The sequence below is a fragment of the Protopterus annectens genome, chromosome 14.part0 (assembly GCF_019279795.1).
Source record: "Protopterus annectens isolate FY-2018-M chromosome 14.part0, PAN1.0, whole genome shotgun sequence".
In the NCBI taxonomy this organism is placed as follows: Eukaryota; Metazoa; Chordata; order Ceratodontiformes; family Protopteridae; genus Protopterus; species Protopterus annectens.
Window position 1 is genome coordinate 990,168,745 of NC_056748.1, and position 15,160 is coordinate 990,183,904.

Here is a 15,160-nt window from a genome sequence, read left to right on the forward strand (position 1 = left end):
GATAGTTTCCAGGATCCGTTGAGGCACCACCTTTGTGGAGAGGGACCACTGTTGCTGTACGCCACTCTTTGGGTACATATCCTGTAGTAAGGCTGAGATTGAACAGTAGTTTTATGTTTGGGTTTAGCTCTTCTTGGAGTTCATGTAGGACGCAGCCCGGGACACCATCTGGTCCCATTGATGCTGTGTTTTTTGCTTTGGAGAGGGCGGCTCTTACCTGAGCATCTGAGATGTCAGGGGGGCAGCACTCTGCTGGGATAGATATTTGCCCTTTTGGTGGGGAGTGGGGGAGTTTGCGCTGAACCTGTCAGCTAGGATGTTGGCAATGTCTGTGGGTTCAGTGTATTTTTTGTCATTTTGGACTAATTCTGAGCATATCTGGGAATTCCCACCCAGGTTCCTAACATAACTAAAGAAAGCCTTGTGATTATCCTTAGTGTCCTGTGCAATTTTTCTCTCCAAGCTGGCCTTAGACGATTTTATGATTGCCCGTAGTTTTTTGCTAATACTGATCAGAGATGCCTTCCCTTTTTGGGATTTTGCTCTGTCATGTAGTAGCTTCCTCCTTCTATTGTACAGTTTGTTTATGGCTGGGGTCCACCAGACAGGACGTCTGCCTTTGGAGGATTGAGTCTTGGTTTTATTTGGGATTGCATGATCCATGCATTCCTGAAGGTGTTCATAGAATGCATTTATAAAGGATTCTGCGGTCTGGGCCATATTTTCCACAGGCCCGGGGGCTTTGAAGGATTCCACCTCGGTTTTGAGGAGTGTGAAATTTGATTTAGAGAAGTTTTTCACTGTGGTTTTCTGGGCAGGAGGTGGGGTCGGATGTGAATATCCAGTGAGATTAGTTTATGGTCTGATCTTACCAGTGAGGGATACACTTCTGGTCTGGAGCATAGAGTCCCCATGTTGGTGATGATCAGGTCCAGTATGTTTTCCCCTCTTGTGGGAGTGGTAACAAGTTGTTCCATAGCATTTGAGTTAATAAATTCTAGGAACCTTTGGGCTAGGGTGTTGGAGCTAGAGTAATGCTCCCAGTCTATGTTTGGGTAGTTGAAGTCGCCCAATATAATGGTGTTTGGAGAGACCTTCATATTTTCCAGTGTTCTCAGGAAGGCTGAGTGGGGTTCCTGGGTTTGGGAGGGTGGTCTGTAGCAGGCTATAAACAGAAAGGCAGTTTTACCCACTGTTAGTTGCACATGGATAGTCTCTGATGCTTCGTGCTGTGCCATCAACCTGGATGTGTGGGTATCTTTGACGAATATTGATACTCCCCCTCCTTTTGTGGTTCGGTACAAGTTTTGGGGCCGAAAAGCATGGTATGAGGTATAACCTGGTAGTGCTGGGGTGCTCTCGGGAGCCTCGAACCAGGTTTCTGTTACTGCACAGATATCGATGTTCTCCATGCTAAGGAGAGTTTCGAGTGCATGCATCTTGAGGTTTAGACTTCTGGCTTTGAGTAGCATTACACTTAGTTTCTTATCCCTTGTGATACCTATGGAGGTGGGTTTGTCTTTTGAGCCTTGCCTATAAAAGGCAGTATGGGGGTAGCAAGAGCCTTTGCCAATATCCGAAAGCCTAGGGGTGACAGGTGCAAGCCGTCCCTAGCGAAGCATCGTGGCTTGTCAAGCATGTCATCCCAGGCTGACAGGCATTGGATCCCCTTTGAATGACACCAATACTTAAGCCAATTGTTGAAATTGATCATCTTGTCTTTATATTGTGGCATCATTCTTGGTGAGGGTAAGATGCTACTCAAGGTCAGGGTCATACCGGCCTGGGCTACATGCTCAGAGAGCTCCTCTGTTTCTTTTCATGTAGTCCAGGGAGGTACATCTCAGGTCATTCACATCAGCATGGACAATGACCAAGTCATATTTGTACTTGCCTTGGAGTGACCTGAGTGCTTGTGTTATGTGGCGGATCATAGCGCCTGACAGGCAGCTCACCGTGACCCTCTCCTTGTTCAGCCTGGTGAGCGGGACGTCAGTGTGCTTGATGATAGAGTCACCTATTACAAGTGTATCAGGTGTGTTGTTTAGCCTTAAGGGTTGTGACTGTTCGGCACACTGGCTTTGTGAGCTATGTATTGCACGTGTTTTGTTTTGGGGTAGCGGTTGCTTGGGTGTCTGCTTTGGAGGTCTCTGCTGCTTAGGCAGATTTTTATTTAGAGCCTCAAAATTAATTTAAATATTTTATTTATGTTTTTGTGTGTTTGTGTTTGGTTTGCTGTCGTGGTAGGTCTATGTGAGACTGGAATTGTAGTGAGTGTGGTTTCCGTCTCCTCCTGACTGGTTACGCCAGTACTGAGTTGAGAGAGCTTAGCCTCCAGTTTGGCTATACGGTTGCACCTCTCACATGTGTTGGAATTTGTTCGGAGGAGGAGAGGGTTGTCTGTGTACATGAGGCAGTTGTAACATTGCCTCAAGATTCCCAGATTCACCAGCTGGACCGGAGAGGAGATTGACAACTGACCTTTGGACATGCTAGAATAGTATTGGGAATTCCTTTATAATTGAAAAAAGGGCCAATGGGGAACAAGGTACTCAAGGGGAGTTTGTGAGGGTGTAGTGCTTTTAATTTTTTAGTGCTGACTTATATAATTGCTTTAGTGAGCAAGTGCCAGGTAACTTAAATGCAATGTGTTACAGGTAACCTAAATGCAAAAACGACAAACAGTAACTTTCTTTCAAGTGAAACGAGGAAATAAGTACAGTAAGCAATGCAGATATCACTAGGGATCCACAGACGAGCTGAAAAGCCGCGTTTTTGGTGGAATTAGCATTTCAGGAAAATAACAAGCAAACAACAAGCATACAAACAAAGCTAGATTCAGCAGGCCTGGATCTAGTCTATGCTACAGCAAACAAGGTGTACCAATTTCAGTAAGAAACCATTCAAATATGCAGGCACTATAAGCCTTTAACCAGAAATTCCCAGCTCAGAAGGGCAGAGTCCAGCCTCTCCTCCCACAAGAGTGCAGACCACGAACCTTCTTAATGTAAAATAACTGGCCTGAAGCCCAAGTGCTTAAACCAGAACTAATACACTTTTAGAATAACAGACGCTGAGCCCTCAATCAGCAGTTCCCAACTTAGAAGGATGTAAGCTACCTGTCCTGCCACCATAGTGCATACATACATATTTCTGGTTTCTTTTTTCCAAGTCAAGCTTGTTGGCTATTGACTTATTGTTTTTTAATCTTACATCGTTAAGGGAGCGTTTTATATTTATATATGTTTTTAAATAGTCTTAAGCCTTTTTGTATGTTCTTTTTAATATATTGAAATTTTGTATTCCGACCACAGGTGGCAGTGTGGCAAAAGTAGGGAGTTATATTGCAGTATTTAAACAGGATGTGTTGAATGTGTTTATTTCCTGTTCTGAGGAAGTTGGTGAGGAGTCACTGACAAAAAGCTAAACAGAGACTTTGTGACTTAAATAAACGTTGAGTACAAGTTTACTTACTTGGTTTGGACATTTTTTATGGATTTTCAAATTTGGTGTGCAGATCCCTGGCTCCTTCTTGTGTAGTAGTTGATTTTGTCTTTTTTATCGTTTAAAAGGAAAAGCTTACCTGTTTCAAAAATTACTCTTTCAAAATGGCTTTCGGATTGCATACCCTTTGCTTATCAACAAGCTGGTAGACAATTACCGTTAAAAGCTAAAGGTCACTCTACTAGGGCTGTAGCTACTTCATGCGCTTTTAGATCTAGGCTCCCAATCGATACTATTTGTGCAGCAGCTACTTGGGCAAGACCACATATGCTTGTCACTCATTACAAATTGGATTTGGCCTCCCGGGACAGGTCATCCTTTGGGTCCACTGTGCTGAAGAGTCTCTTCGCTTGAGCCACCCGGGATAAAGGTGCTAGGGACGCTGTCCCATCCAGCAAGAATTACGGTGAGCTAGGACTACATAACATAAAGAAGTTATATACTTACCATAACGTTCCATGTTTATAGTCCATCTCGCCTATATTCTTGCGTCCCTCCCTCCAACCGCCTTCTCGTTTCTGGGGGATCTAGTGGACCTGTTTTTGGGGCTGCCTGACTTTGCTCTTTATTGTCCACCTGGAATGGATTATGTTTCTAATCCCTTCCTGTATTTTTACAGATTCTTTTTTGTTATTATTACCTAATAGGTATGTATTACTTTCTTGCAAACTAGATCTGGCGAGTTGCCCTGAGGCACCATTGGATAGGAGCTAGCCTCGAGCCAGTAAAAAACTCTCGAGCTTTAGTATAGGCTGGGTCAGAGCCGAATATCGGCTCCGAACCCATCCAGCAAGAATATAGGCGAGATGGACTACAAACATGGAACGTTATGATAAGTACATAACTTCTTTTTTTATTCAGCTGTTCCACTGCCCTGTTATTTACAATTGTGTTTATAGGAGTTGCATGTACATTGACAGCGATAAAAGTCTCAGGTTTGCTCATTGTGTTTTAAGTTCTTGAGCATCTGCTCGGTGGTCTGGTATTTGGTATAGTTTCATGTTGGTTTCGAGGTGGTTTAAGCTCACATGATGTTTAGTACGTGTTACTTTGTACTACATAGGAAGCCTTTTTAATTTTATTTTTTTCCCTTAAGTTGTCCTTGTCTACTATGTAAACTCTTTCAGTGTGGATCAGTGAAGAACATGGACTTTTAAAGACTCAAATTAGGACCGTTTCTCGCGAGATACAATGGGGGAAAGTTTTATGCATAAAGCATATTTTTATTTACGTAAATTATGTATTCTTTTTGTCTGTATTTAGTGAACGCCTGTATATAAATTTGTCACAGTCTTATTTCAGAAACTGCTGCCCTGTTTCCTTGCTGATATTGTCCCCTTGAATAATCAAGGGACAGTTTTAGTGTTTAGCTACATTTTTTATCAGGCATTTAGTTAATTTGGGGAGTGATCTTGCAGGTTGTAGGCTCTCTAAACTTCAAATTGCAAAACCAGTTTAGGCGTTTTTCTCTTTCCTTTGGGGGGGGGGGGGGCATGCCATGTGTGATTTTGCATACTGTTGATGCTCAGAAGAAAAATAACTTACTTCTAGAATTTATGAAATGCTGTGTTGAAGCGGAGACCCATAGCTCTCAGCCTTCTGTCTTCAAAATAAAGAACACTAACCCTCGGTAATGTTGAACGAATGGGCAAAATGTGGCACACGTAGTAATGGTTTACTAACCACCTCAACTGGGAAGGTCATAGTATGGTTAAAATATGCTGGTTTTACTTGCAAAAAAGATCCCTTAATAATTAATATGATGGATTTCTATTACCATATATTTTACATTAAAGTATATATTTCAAAATATTTTAAAAACTGTCCTTTGGTTCTGACATTGAATTTCATTCTGGTGTTTGTATTTCATTACGGTATTTTATCGACTTTGCTTTTTAAATACATTAAAATATATATTTCAAAATATTTTAAAAACTGTCCTTTTTAAATATATTTCATGCTTTTTATGCTATTTTTATGTACGTTTCATCGGATGATTGAAACTGACAGCTACATGACAGCTTATTATTATTACTGTAGCTTCGTAAGTCGTGGGTGTGTTAGGGGCGGGGTTTGCTACTGCGCATCCTGCGAGGTACTACACTGTTAGATTACCCAAGCTAGGAACTACAGCCTGTGAGCCTGGGGGTCCTGCAAGTAGCAGATCTCCTTCAGTCACTGGTATCTGGCTGAACGGTAATGGGTTACAGTGCCCTTCAGCCATTGGTTGAGCATTTACATGGATTGGGTTGGTATTTTATGGCCTGTTTGACTTCCTTCCAAATTCTGAGCTTTGCACACATCTGAATATTCTTGGTTGACATTGATTGGCATTCATTGCTGATCTCATCTGATACTGGTTTTATACATAATTTGATCTGATTGGTTTAATAAATACATGTCTGCGTCTATTTCTTCCAAGAGAGTGTGGTGTGATTTGTTGAATTGTGGTGTGATTTGTTGAATTATGTGCATGCTTATTTTCATCAAAAGGCACTGAGTAGTGTCCCATATTCCTATTGGAAGCGGGAAGAGTTATGTGCTATTTGGTATTCAGATTTTATGCTAATCAGATGCCCAGAAGCTTAGCTGGATGTTCCTTTATTTAAGGGTCTTTGTTCTTATTGTCATTGTCTATAGGTCAAGAGGAAATGGTCCTGCACTCCTGAGTATGTCATCCTTTAGATGAGACATTAAACTGAGGTTCCATCTGCTTGAGTTGGTGGTAGCTCAGGTGAATGTAAAAGATCCCATGGCACTTATCAGAAAAAATAGGAGTCCTTTATTTTATACAATGTAAAAAACACATTATTTACATATTTACAGGTATGTATAATATACACATTTCTATTTTTTTACTACTTATTATTTTTCTTATAACACCTTCATTGTTACTCTTCTATAATTCTCCCCATTCCTTCTTCCAGAACCGTAATCTAATTTTATGCAATGTATCTGTCAAAATCCATTTTCCATTAAATGAAATTTCATTCAGTTTCTTATTCCACATAACCTGTATTACATAAATACATTCTTATCTATCTTTCTCACATATTCTTTCTTCTTGTTCTTATAATATCCATGTACAATCATATTCATATATTTCTGTTTATGGAGTTAATATTCTCAGAGGATCTTCCTTCACTCAACTTTTTTCAAGAGTTTCACCACTCTTATATTTTCAAAAAACATGCTCATCTGTCTCTTTCTTCCCACACAAATAAACGCACTTTTCAGCTTTATTTTTATGTGGGATATTCTGCTTTATTGGTAACTTACTTATTACCAGCAGATACCTCCAAGGCAGAAACGCACTCGACCACCACAACACAACACTAATCACGAGACACATTTATTTTTTATTTATTTATTTATTTAACATTTGTTGACCGGGAAAGTCCGACTAGGTTCCACAGATCCTGATTTCAGCAGAGGCCTGGGGAGAAATGCTCCAGAAGCATGTCTTTAGAACTCTCCTAAACAGTGTGCTACTCAACCAAAGTCCCTAAGGCAAAACAGCATGCCCAACACGGTAGTCATAGGTGATTCGATAGTGAGGCACACTGATGTCTCACTCACTAGGTTGAATAAGGAGAAAGCAACAGTCAGCTACCTCTCAGGTGCCAGGATCTGCCACATAACGCATGCACTCAGGTTCCTCAACAACAGGTACAAGTATGACTCTGTCATTGTACATGTGAGTGTGAATGACCTGAACGTACCTCCCAGGACTACATGAAAAGAGACATGGAGGAGCTCTCAGATTATGTAGCCAAGGTGGGTATGACCCTAGCCCTGAGCAGCATCCTACCATCACCTAGAATGATACCACAGTACAAGCAGAAAATTATTGATTTCAACAGTTGGTTAAGTTTCTGTTGTTATTCTAAGGGGATCCATTATCTGTTTGCCTGGGATGACATGATTGACAGACCTCGATGCTTTGTCAGAGATGGCCTCCATCTGTCATCCCTGGGTTTCCGGATACTGGTCAAGGCTCCTGCCACCCCTATAGTGCCTTTTTTAGGTGGTGTTCAAAAGACCAAATTGACACCGTAACAGCTGCAAACAAATGCAATCTGAAGGTCATGCTGCTCAATGCTAGAAGTCTAAATTTCAAAATGCACTCGCTCGAAGCACTCCTTAAAATGGAGAACATGACATTTGTGCTGTAACAGAGACCTGGTTCAAGGCCGCAGATAGCACCCCTGCACTGCCAGGCTATAACTCATTCCACACCTTTCGGCTGCAGAACTTGGACCGAAGCTCCAAAGGCAGTGGTGTTTCCATATTCATAAAGGATACGCACACCTCCATACTGGTAGCCCAACATAATCCATCAGAGATATTTCAGGTGCAGCTAACACTGGGTAAGACAGAGATTCAGGTCGTAGCCTGCTATAGGTCCCCAACCATGTCCCAAGACTCACACTCCACATTCCTAAGCACCCTGGAGAATGTTAGGGTCCAGCCTAACACTATCATACTGGGCGACTTCAACTACCCCTCCATTAACTGGGAAAACTACTCATGTACCAATGCACTTGCCCAACATTTCCTGGAATTCATTAATTCCAATGCCCTGGACCAGCTCATTCTTACCCCCACTAGAGGTAGCAACATCCTTTACCTGGTCATTACTAACATGGGTGACCGTTGCTCTACACCAGTAGTCAACTTCTCCCTGATTAGATCCAACCACAAACTAATCACCTTGGAAATCCACATCCCTTCCACCCTCCCGCAAAAGTAACCACCATGAAAATCTTCTCTAAAGCTAACTTTGGGCTTCTAAAAACAGAGGTGGCTAACTTCACGGCACCCATGTAAATGGGGAATAGTTGCATGACTGCTGAATCATACACCAATGCATTGTACAAACACATACACAAATGTATGAATCTCGCCATACGCAATAGAACCAAGATGCTCTCCTCCAAAAATAGGAAGCCAATCTGGTGATCCCCTGCCATAAACAAACTCTACAACAGAAGGAAGAAACTGATGCGGAATAAGGTGAAGTCCCAAGACTGGAAAAACTCCCTTATCAGCCTCAACAAAAAGTTGAGATCCCTCATCAAATCCTCAAAAGCTAGCTACGAAAACAGAATTTCAGCAGATAGTAAAGACATTCACAAGGCCTTCTATAGTTATGTAAAGTATCTCCACGGCAGTGCCCAGATTTGCTCTGAACTACTGCACAATGGTACCTTCTATAGCGAGCCAACAGATATTGCCAATATACTGGCCGATAGATTCAGTGTCAACTTTACTGCTCTCTCCCCCTCCCAAAGGACTTATCACATTAACAGTAGATTTCCAGGCACCCAGCATTACTGCTGCGTAGGTTAAAACAGCACTGTCCAAGGCCAAGAATACAGCTTCTGTGGGACCTGGCAATATCCCTGGCTGTGTACTACATGAACTACAGAGTGAACTGGCACCTCACCTGTGTGCTCTGTTCAATCACAGCCTCACCTCAGGCTTTGTCCCTACCAAATGGCGCACTGCTACAGTCATCCCTCTCCACAAAGGGGGAGCGACTACAGACCCTGGGAACTATCGCCCCATTAGCCTAACAAGTCTGATTTGCAAAGCTATAGAACGCATCATCATGGACCTAATAAACAAGGATATAGGGAATCTCCAAACTCTGGATCTCACACAGTTTGGTTTTGTGAAGGGTAGATCATGCCTTCTCAACTTGGTCGACTTCTTTGAGTCAGTCACCAGAGCTGCGGATGAAAGCAAGGTGGTTCACACAGCCTACCTTTATCTGGCCAAGGCCTTTGATACCATTCCCCATTCAAGAATCATAGAAAAACTCAGTAAGTTAGGCATCAACCCCTATATCACTAGGTGACTTGCAAACTGGCTCACAGAACCCACAGTGTGAAAGTAGCTGACTCCAAGTCAGACTGACGACCAGTCATCAGTGGAGTCCCACAGGGTTCAGTCTTGAGTCCTGTCCTGTTTGGTATATACTTCTCTGAAGTCTAGGCCAACATGAAGGGACTCTGGTTGACAAAGTTCACAGACAATTGCAAGTTGGGAGCTATTATTAACTCCCCAAGTGATGTTCACATCCTACATAAAGTCCTCACTGAGAGCAACGACTGGTGTCAGAACCATGGCCTTAAGCTCAATGCCAAAAAATGTGTCGTCATCCCCTTTGGGAAAAACACGGTTCCCATGAATTACCACATCAATGATAGTCCACTGAACGCAGAAGATGTTGTAATAGTTCTGGGAACACAGGTTCACAGCAACCTGTCTTTTGACCACCACATTGCCACTGTGGTCAGAAAGTCCTTCTGTGTGGCACATCTCATTACTAAGAGTTTTGCATCCAGGAAGAAAGAGGTCATTGTCTCCCTCTACTTTTCTCTCATTAGGCAAATCATCGAGTACAATGCCCCATTTGGTATATACCTCACTAGACACCTGCTACAACTGGAGAGGCTGCAAAATTATCTCACAAAGAGGATTCTAGGCCTTAAACAAGTGTCCTATATGGACGTCTATATGGACAGACTCAAAAAACTCCAACTGTTCTCTGTCTCATATTGCCTACTTAGAGGCGATCTCTGCTTGACTTACAAAGCCATGTCTGACCCAGCTGTGTTAGAAATGCTGCATCTAAAGAAATCCCAATCCCTGTGCACCAAACGCTCCAGAGACCTCAACCTCATTACCACAATCAACAGAACGTGCTGGAGGGACAGATTCATAATCCAGAGACTGCCCATGCTATGGAATGGACTTCCCATACATGTCGAACAGAGTACCTCACTGGCCCTCTTCAAGAGAAATCTTGATGAGTGGCTGGGAAATAGAAAATTCACCCCAGGGATCACTCCAGTGGTTCTACTTGACAGAGGCACTGAGAACTAAGGTTGGGTGGCACGATGCCAGGGTAATCCCATGGGCTAGGCTTGTAAAGGCTCCAGGGCTTTTAGCCTAATACACACCTATGAACCAGTCTCCATAGGAAATCCTGACACTCTACTATCTTGGTAAATAAAATTTTCCTGACATTAATGGCTTTAATCACTTCTTTTGGTAAAAGTTACCATGGATTTACAGAATAATATTGTTTCATTAAGCAGCGGTAGTGCAGCAGTAGCGTTGTTTCCTCACAGCAAGTGGTTCTCTCGTTCGTTTCTCGGCTGGAGCGCCTTCTGTGTGGAGTCGGCATGTCCTCCCTGTGGTCGAGTGGCGTTCGAAAGACATGCGTAGAATGGACGTGCCTTCATTGAAGGTTGGGCGTCAAGCTGGTACCTCACCACCCGTAAAAAATGTACTGCCAATCATTAGCGGACCGAAGTTCCGCTGTGGCGACCCCTAACCGGGAAAAGCCGAAAGAAGAAGAACATTGTTTCATTACATTATTATACCACATCCTTTTGCCTTTCTCTATGTCATCAATTTTTTGTTTTCCATGTTAATATTTTTTCTTGGTAATTTTTAATTTCATTTCCATATTCTTTCATTTTTTTATTCTCATCATCTCCCAGAACATTTTGTACTTACATTTAAACATTGTCACAAGTAATTTCTCATTCTCTTCCTTTACCCACCTTAATATCCTGTGCAGTTTTAAAGAAGCATTAAACTGAGGTCCCATCTGCTTGAGTTGGTGGTAGCTCAGGTGAATGTAAAGAATCCCATGGTACCTTCTGAAGAGTAGGAGTCCTTCATTTTACACAACTTAAAAAACACATTTACATATTTTAAAATGTATATATTTACAGACACAATTATGCACATTTCTGTTTTTTTTTTTTTTTTTTTTTTTACTATTTATCATTTTTGAAATGAAACTTCTCAAGGCATGGTAGTGCTAGTTCGGAGTGAAATGAAAAGTGAAAAAGAAACAGAAGTCAGACTCCACCCACAGGGCCGGGCATGGTAGTGCGAGTTCCAACTCAAACTCCACTAGTTTTACAGCTCCGCCACTTGTTTCAGTAAATACACAGACACACTTAAACATAAATTGATCAGACCTCTGATTCTGCTCAGTGAAAGGACTTTTGGGTTCATGCAGGCATCAGTTTAGGATGATGGCAGTACATACTTAACACTTCAGACAGTTTCATAAAGAATCTAGGCTAGTAAGTGTATTTGCTTATACTGTACTGTGGTCAATATTTAAAATGTCTCATTTGTAATAATTCTGTGTCTGGCTTCACTTTTCTTCATAAGCTATGATAATATTTTGCAGCTAATGACAATATTCTAAAGCAACAAAGTATTTATTTGCCAGTAATGTAATATCTGAGGGTGCAATAAATGTTGCATACTATATGTCATCTTCAAGAAGGCATGACACACCTATATTATACCGGCACGTTTATTAGTCTTCAGAAACAAACATATTCTCTAACTAAAGTCAAACCAGTATTACTAAAGGATACGGTACATTGACTTCAAAGTTTGGACCCTCATAACTCAAAACCTATACAGATGCAGAAGAAACGTTGAATATTATGTGCACATCACTCAGGTTATCTGTTTAATGTCTTGCATTATGTGCTTTGTGGCAGTAGCATTGCATCATGTAACACAGCTCTGGATTTGAGAAAGGTTGGCACTCGTAATGGTTTTAAGCGTGGGACTTTAATATCATGTGAATTCTACATCTGCGGTTAATTTTTCGTTTTCTCGTTTCTTGGACGTGCTGCTTTCAAGAAATGTGAAATGTTCAGAAGACTGCTAGATAGTCTGAGTATTCATAGCAGCCTGATACCCAGGGTTCGAATATTTTTTAAAATTGTTTAGTGTTAACTGAGCTTCATCAGGTATTGATAAACGTTTAATCATGTTTTCTAAGGTAAAGCAAACCAGCTGAGAAACACCAGGAAAAGCAACAGACCAGTGAATAGTATCCAAAATCTTCTTAACGCAGAGTTTATTAAATCGTAAAACTGACGTTTTTAACTAAAAAAAAGTAGGTAGCTTCCTTCAGAGAGATAAAACAGCAATACAGAGTAATAGCATATATACAACATTTGGCACCTTATTTTAATACAATTAAGACTACTAATTAATGAGGACGTCATTTCCTATCTAACTAGATAATTAACATTCTTGCAATAAAAAGTTCTCAATCTCCCATTGAAGAAATACAAACCATAATGTATAATGTTGTACTAATAAAAATCAATAAAAAAAACTAGATAAGGTAAAACTAATAATAAAAACACTTGAATTGTAAAATAAACTAGCGTTGTGAACTGCTGCATAAAACATAATCTGGTAAATGTCAAACCTCTGAACTATTTTTCAAGACCATAAAGAATGTATATGGTAGTCCAGTATTCAGAGCTCATAAGTAAAAAGCAATTAACCTGCAGTTGACAGTGACATATATATTAAATATAAATATTAACAACAAACGGGAATGCAAAGGGGTACTTTAAAATAGTGCACTAAAGCGACTGCAGCTTACAATTCACTACTAAAGAAATAAACATATAAGTTGACATAAACCTGTCTCTAATGGCAAAAAGTGTTACTTATTAGAGATGAAAACACCTCAACATGTACCATAGTCACTGAAGTACTACAACTCAAGAGATATTTTTAATCTATATCAAAAAAAAAAAATCTTAAAGTAAAAGAATAAAATTAAATCAATTGACCAAGATTAAGAAAATATTATTATCTTAAATAACTTTTGAGTTTAAGAAGGCATGAAATGTTAGTTTTCATTTAGACCAGGTGCGTGAAATGCATTAAGTTTAATCTGCCATTCCAGCTCTTTAGTTTCCAAAAGAATGGAAAAAGGTCCACCTCTTATGTTATGAGGAATGTGGTCAATGGCAAAAAAATGAAAGTGATGTCCAGTGTTGTGAATAATATGCGTTGCTAGAGCATTTTCCTCCTTACTTTTTTTAATAGCGTACATATGTTGGTAAATTCTTTCTTTGAATTTACGCTCAGTTTTACCAACATAGTACGCAGGGCAACTGTCACAGGTGGCCAGATAAATAATAGATTTAGTGTCACAGTTTACCTTGTGGTGAATACTAAGTTTTTTCCCTTCAGTTGGATAGAGTTATGAGCAGAATCAGGAGCGTTATTAGAATGATTAGTGTTGGAAGAGTCCAAGTTGAAAGAAGGGATAGTCAGTTTAACATAAGCTTTATTCTGCTGGTACGCTAATCTATCCCTGTTAAGCTTTTTCGCTTTGTTCCCTTTTAACTTACTCAAAAGAGCATCAATACTGTTGAAAATGCGTGCATAATCATGTTTATATCTTACAAAGTCAAAATCAGCTTTAATCAAACTGTCCAAGCCATTAATTTCAGATGTTACTGTAGAAATATGAATTGAGTAATGTTTAATCATTAGCTCAAGTAACTGAAAACCTTGTTGATCAAATAAAGATTTTAAATCTGATGAAAAAACTGCATCAGTTAACAAGCCAGTTGGAGCAAAAGTGCTCCGTAGGCCCTTAGGAATAATTTTGTCTTGTAAACACTGTTTAAAGTAACAAACTTCCGGTTGTAGTTTACGGAGCTTTAATAATTTAGTATCAAAAGTTTTGAGCTTGCTCACCAGTGTGTCCATAGAGGCAGGTAAATTAGAGTTTTGAAGTGCCGGTGATTCCTGCGTCCCATGCTGTGAAAAAGAAAAGGTGTTCAAGTCCGAAATCCAGTCACAAAGTGAAGGAACCCCAATAAGCACCGTATTCATCCCATTACCGTTGGCAGCACCATGCAAGTCATTGTTAGCTCCGCCTAAATTTAGTCCGGGTTGCTCCAAAATGTGAAGACTTTCACCATTAGTGGAAGTATTGAGTCTCTGCCCCGCTGAGTTAGGCAACAATGCTTGGCCAGGTTGTACTGAAGAATGAGACGTTCCTGCAGTAGAAGGAACATTAGTACGCTGGCCCACCGGAATAGGTAGAGAGCCCATCGTGTTAGTAAAATTACTCTGCACCATACTGCTGGCGACATTGCCGTTCGCAAGTCGTGAATCAAAATTGTCCAACCGATAGTTGAACAAGTCAAGCCGTTGAGTTATGCCAGCTAAGAGAGACATCATATCATTATTCGAACCATTATTAGTCCCAGATGTCTCCGAATTAGTGAGCCCGAAGATGTTGGGGCTTGCTGGGCTTTCCGGTGTTCCTGAAGCCATGAACGAAAGACAATCACAAACTGAAAACTGTTACAAAGACTGGTAAAGCAAACCGGCTGAGAAAACACCAGGAAAAGCAACAGACCAGTGAATAGTATCCAAAATCTTCTTAACGCAGAGTTTATTAAATCGTAAAACTGATGTTTTCGCTACCAAAAATTAAGGTAGCTTCCTCAGAGAGAGATAAAACAGCAATACAGAGTAATAGCATATATACAACATTTGGCGCCTTATTTTAATACAATTAAGACTACTAATTAATAAGAGGATGTCATTTCCTATCTAACTAGATAATTAACATTCTTGCAATAAAAAGTTCTCAATCTCCCATTGAAGAAATACAAACCATAATGTATAATGCTGTACTAATAAAAATCAATAAAAAAAACCTAGATAAGGTAAAACTAATAATAAAAACACTTGAATTGTAAAATAAACTAGCGTTGTGAACTGCTGCATAAAACATAATCTGGTAAATGTCAAACCTCTGAACTATTTTTCAAGACCA

General features: G+C 40.4%; 1 protein-coding gene across 1 annotated transcript in view; it reads left to right on the top strand.

Moving 5' to 3' along the window:
- Positions 1-15,160, top strand: part of ZNF511 (zinc finger protein 511) — a 374,315-nt gene that overhangs the window by 16,772 nt on the left and 342,383 nt on the right. The window lies entirely within an intron of this gene.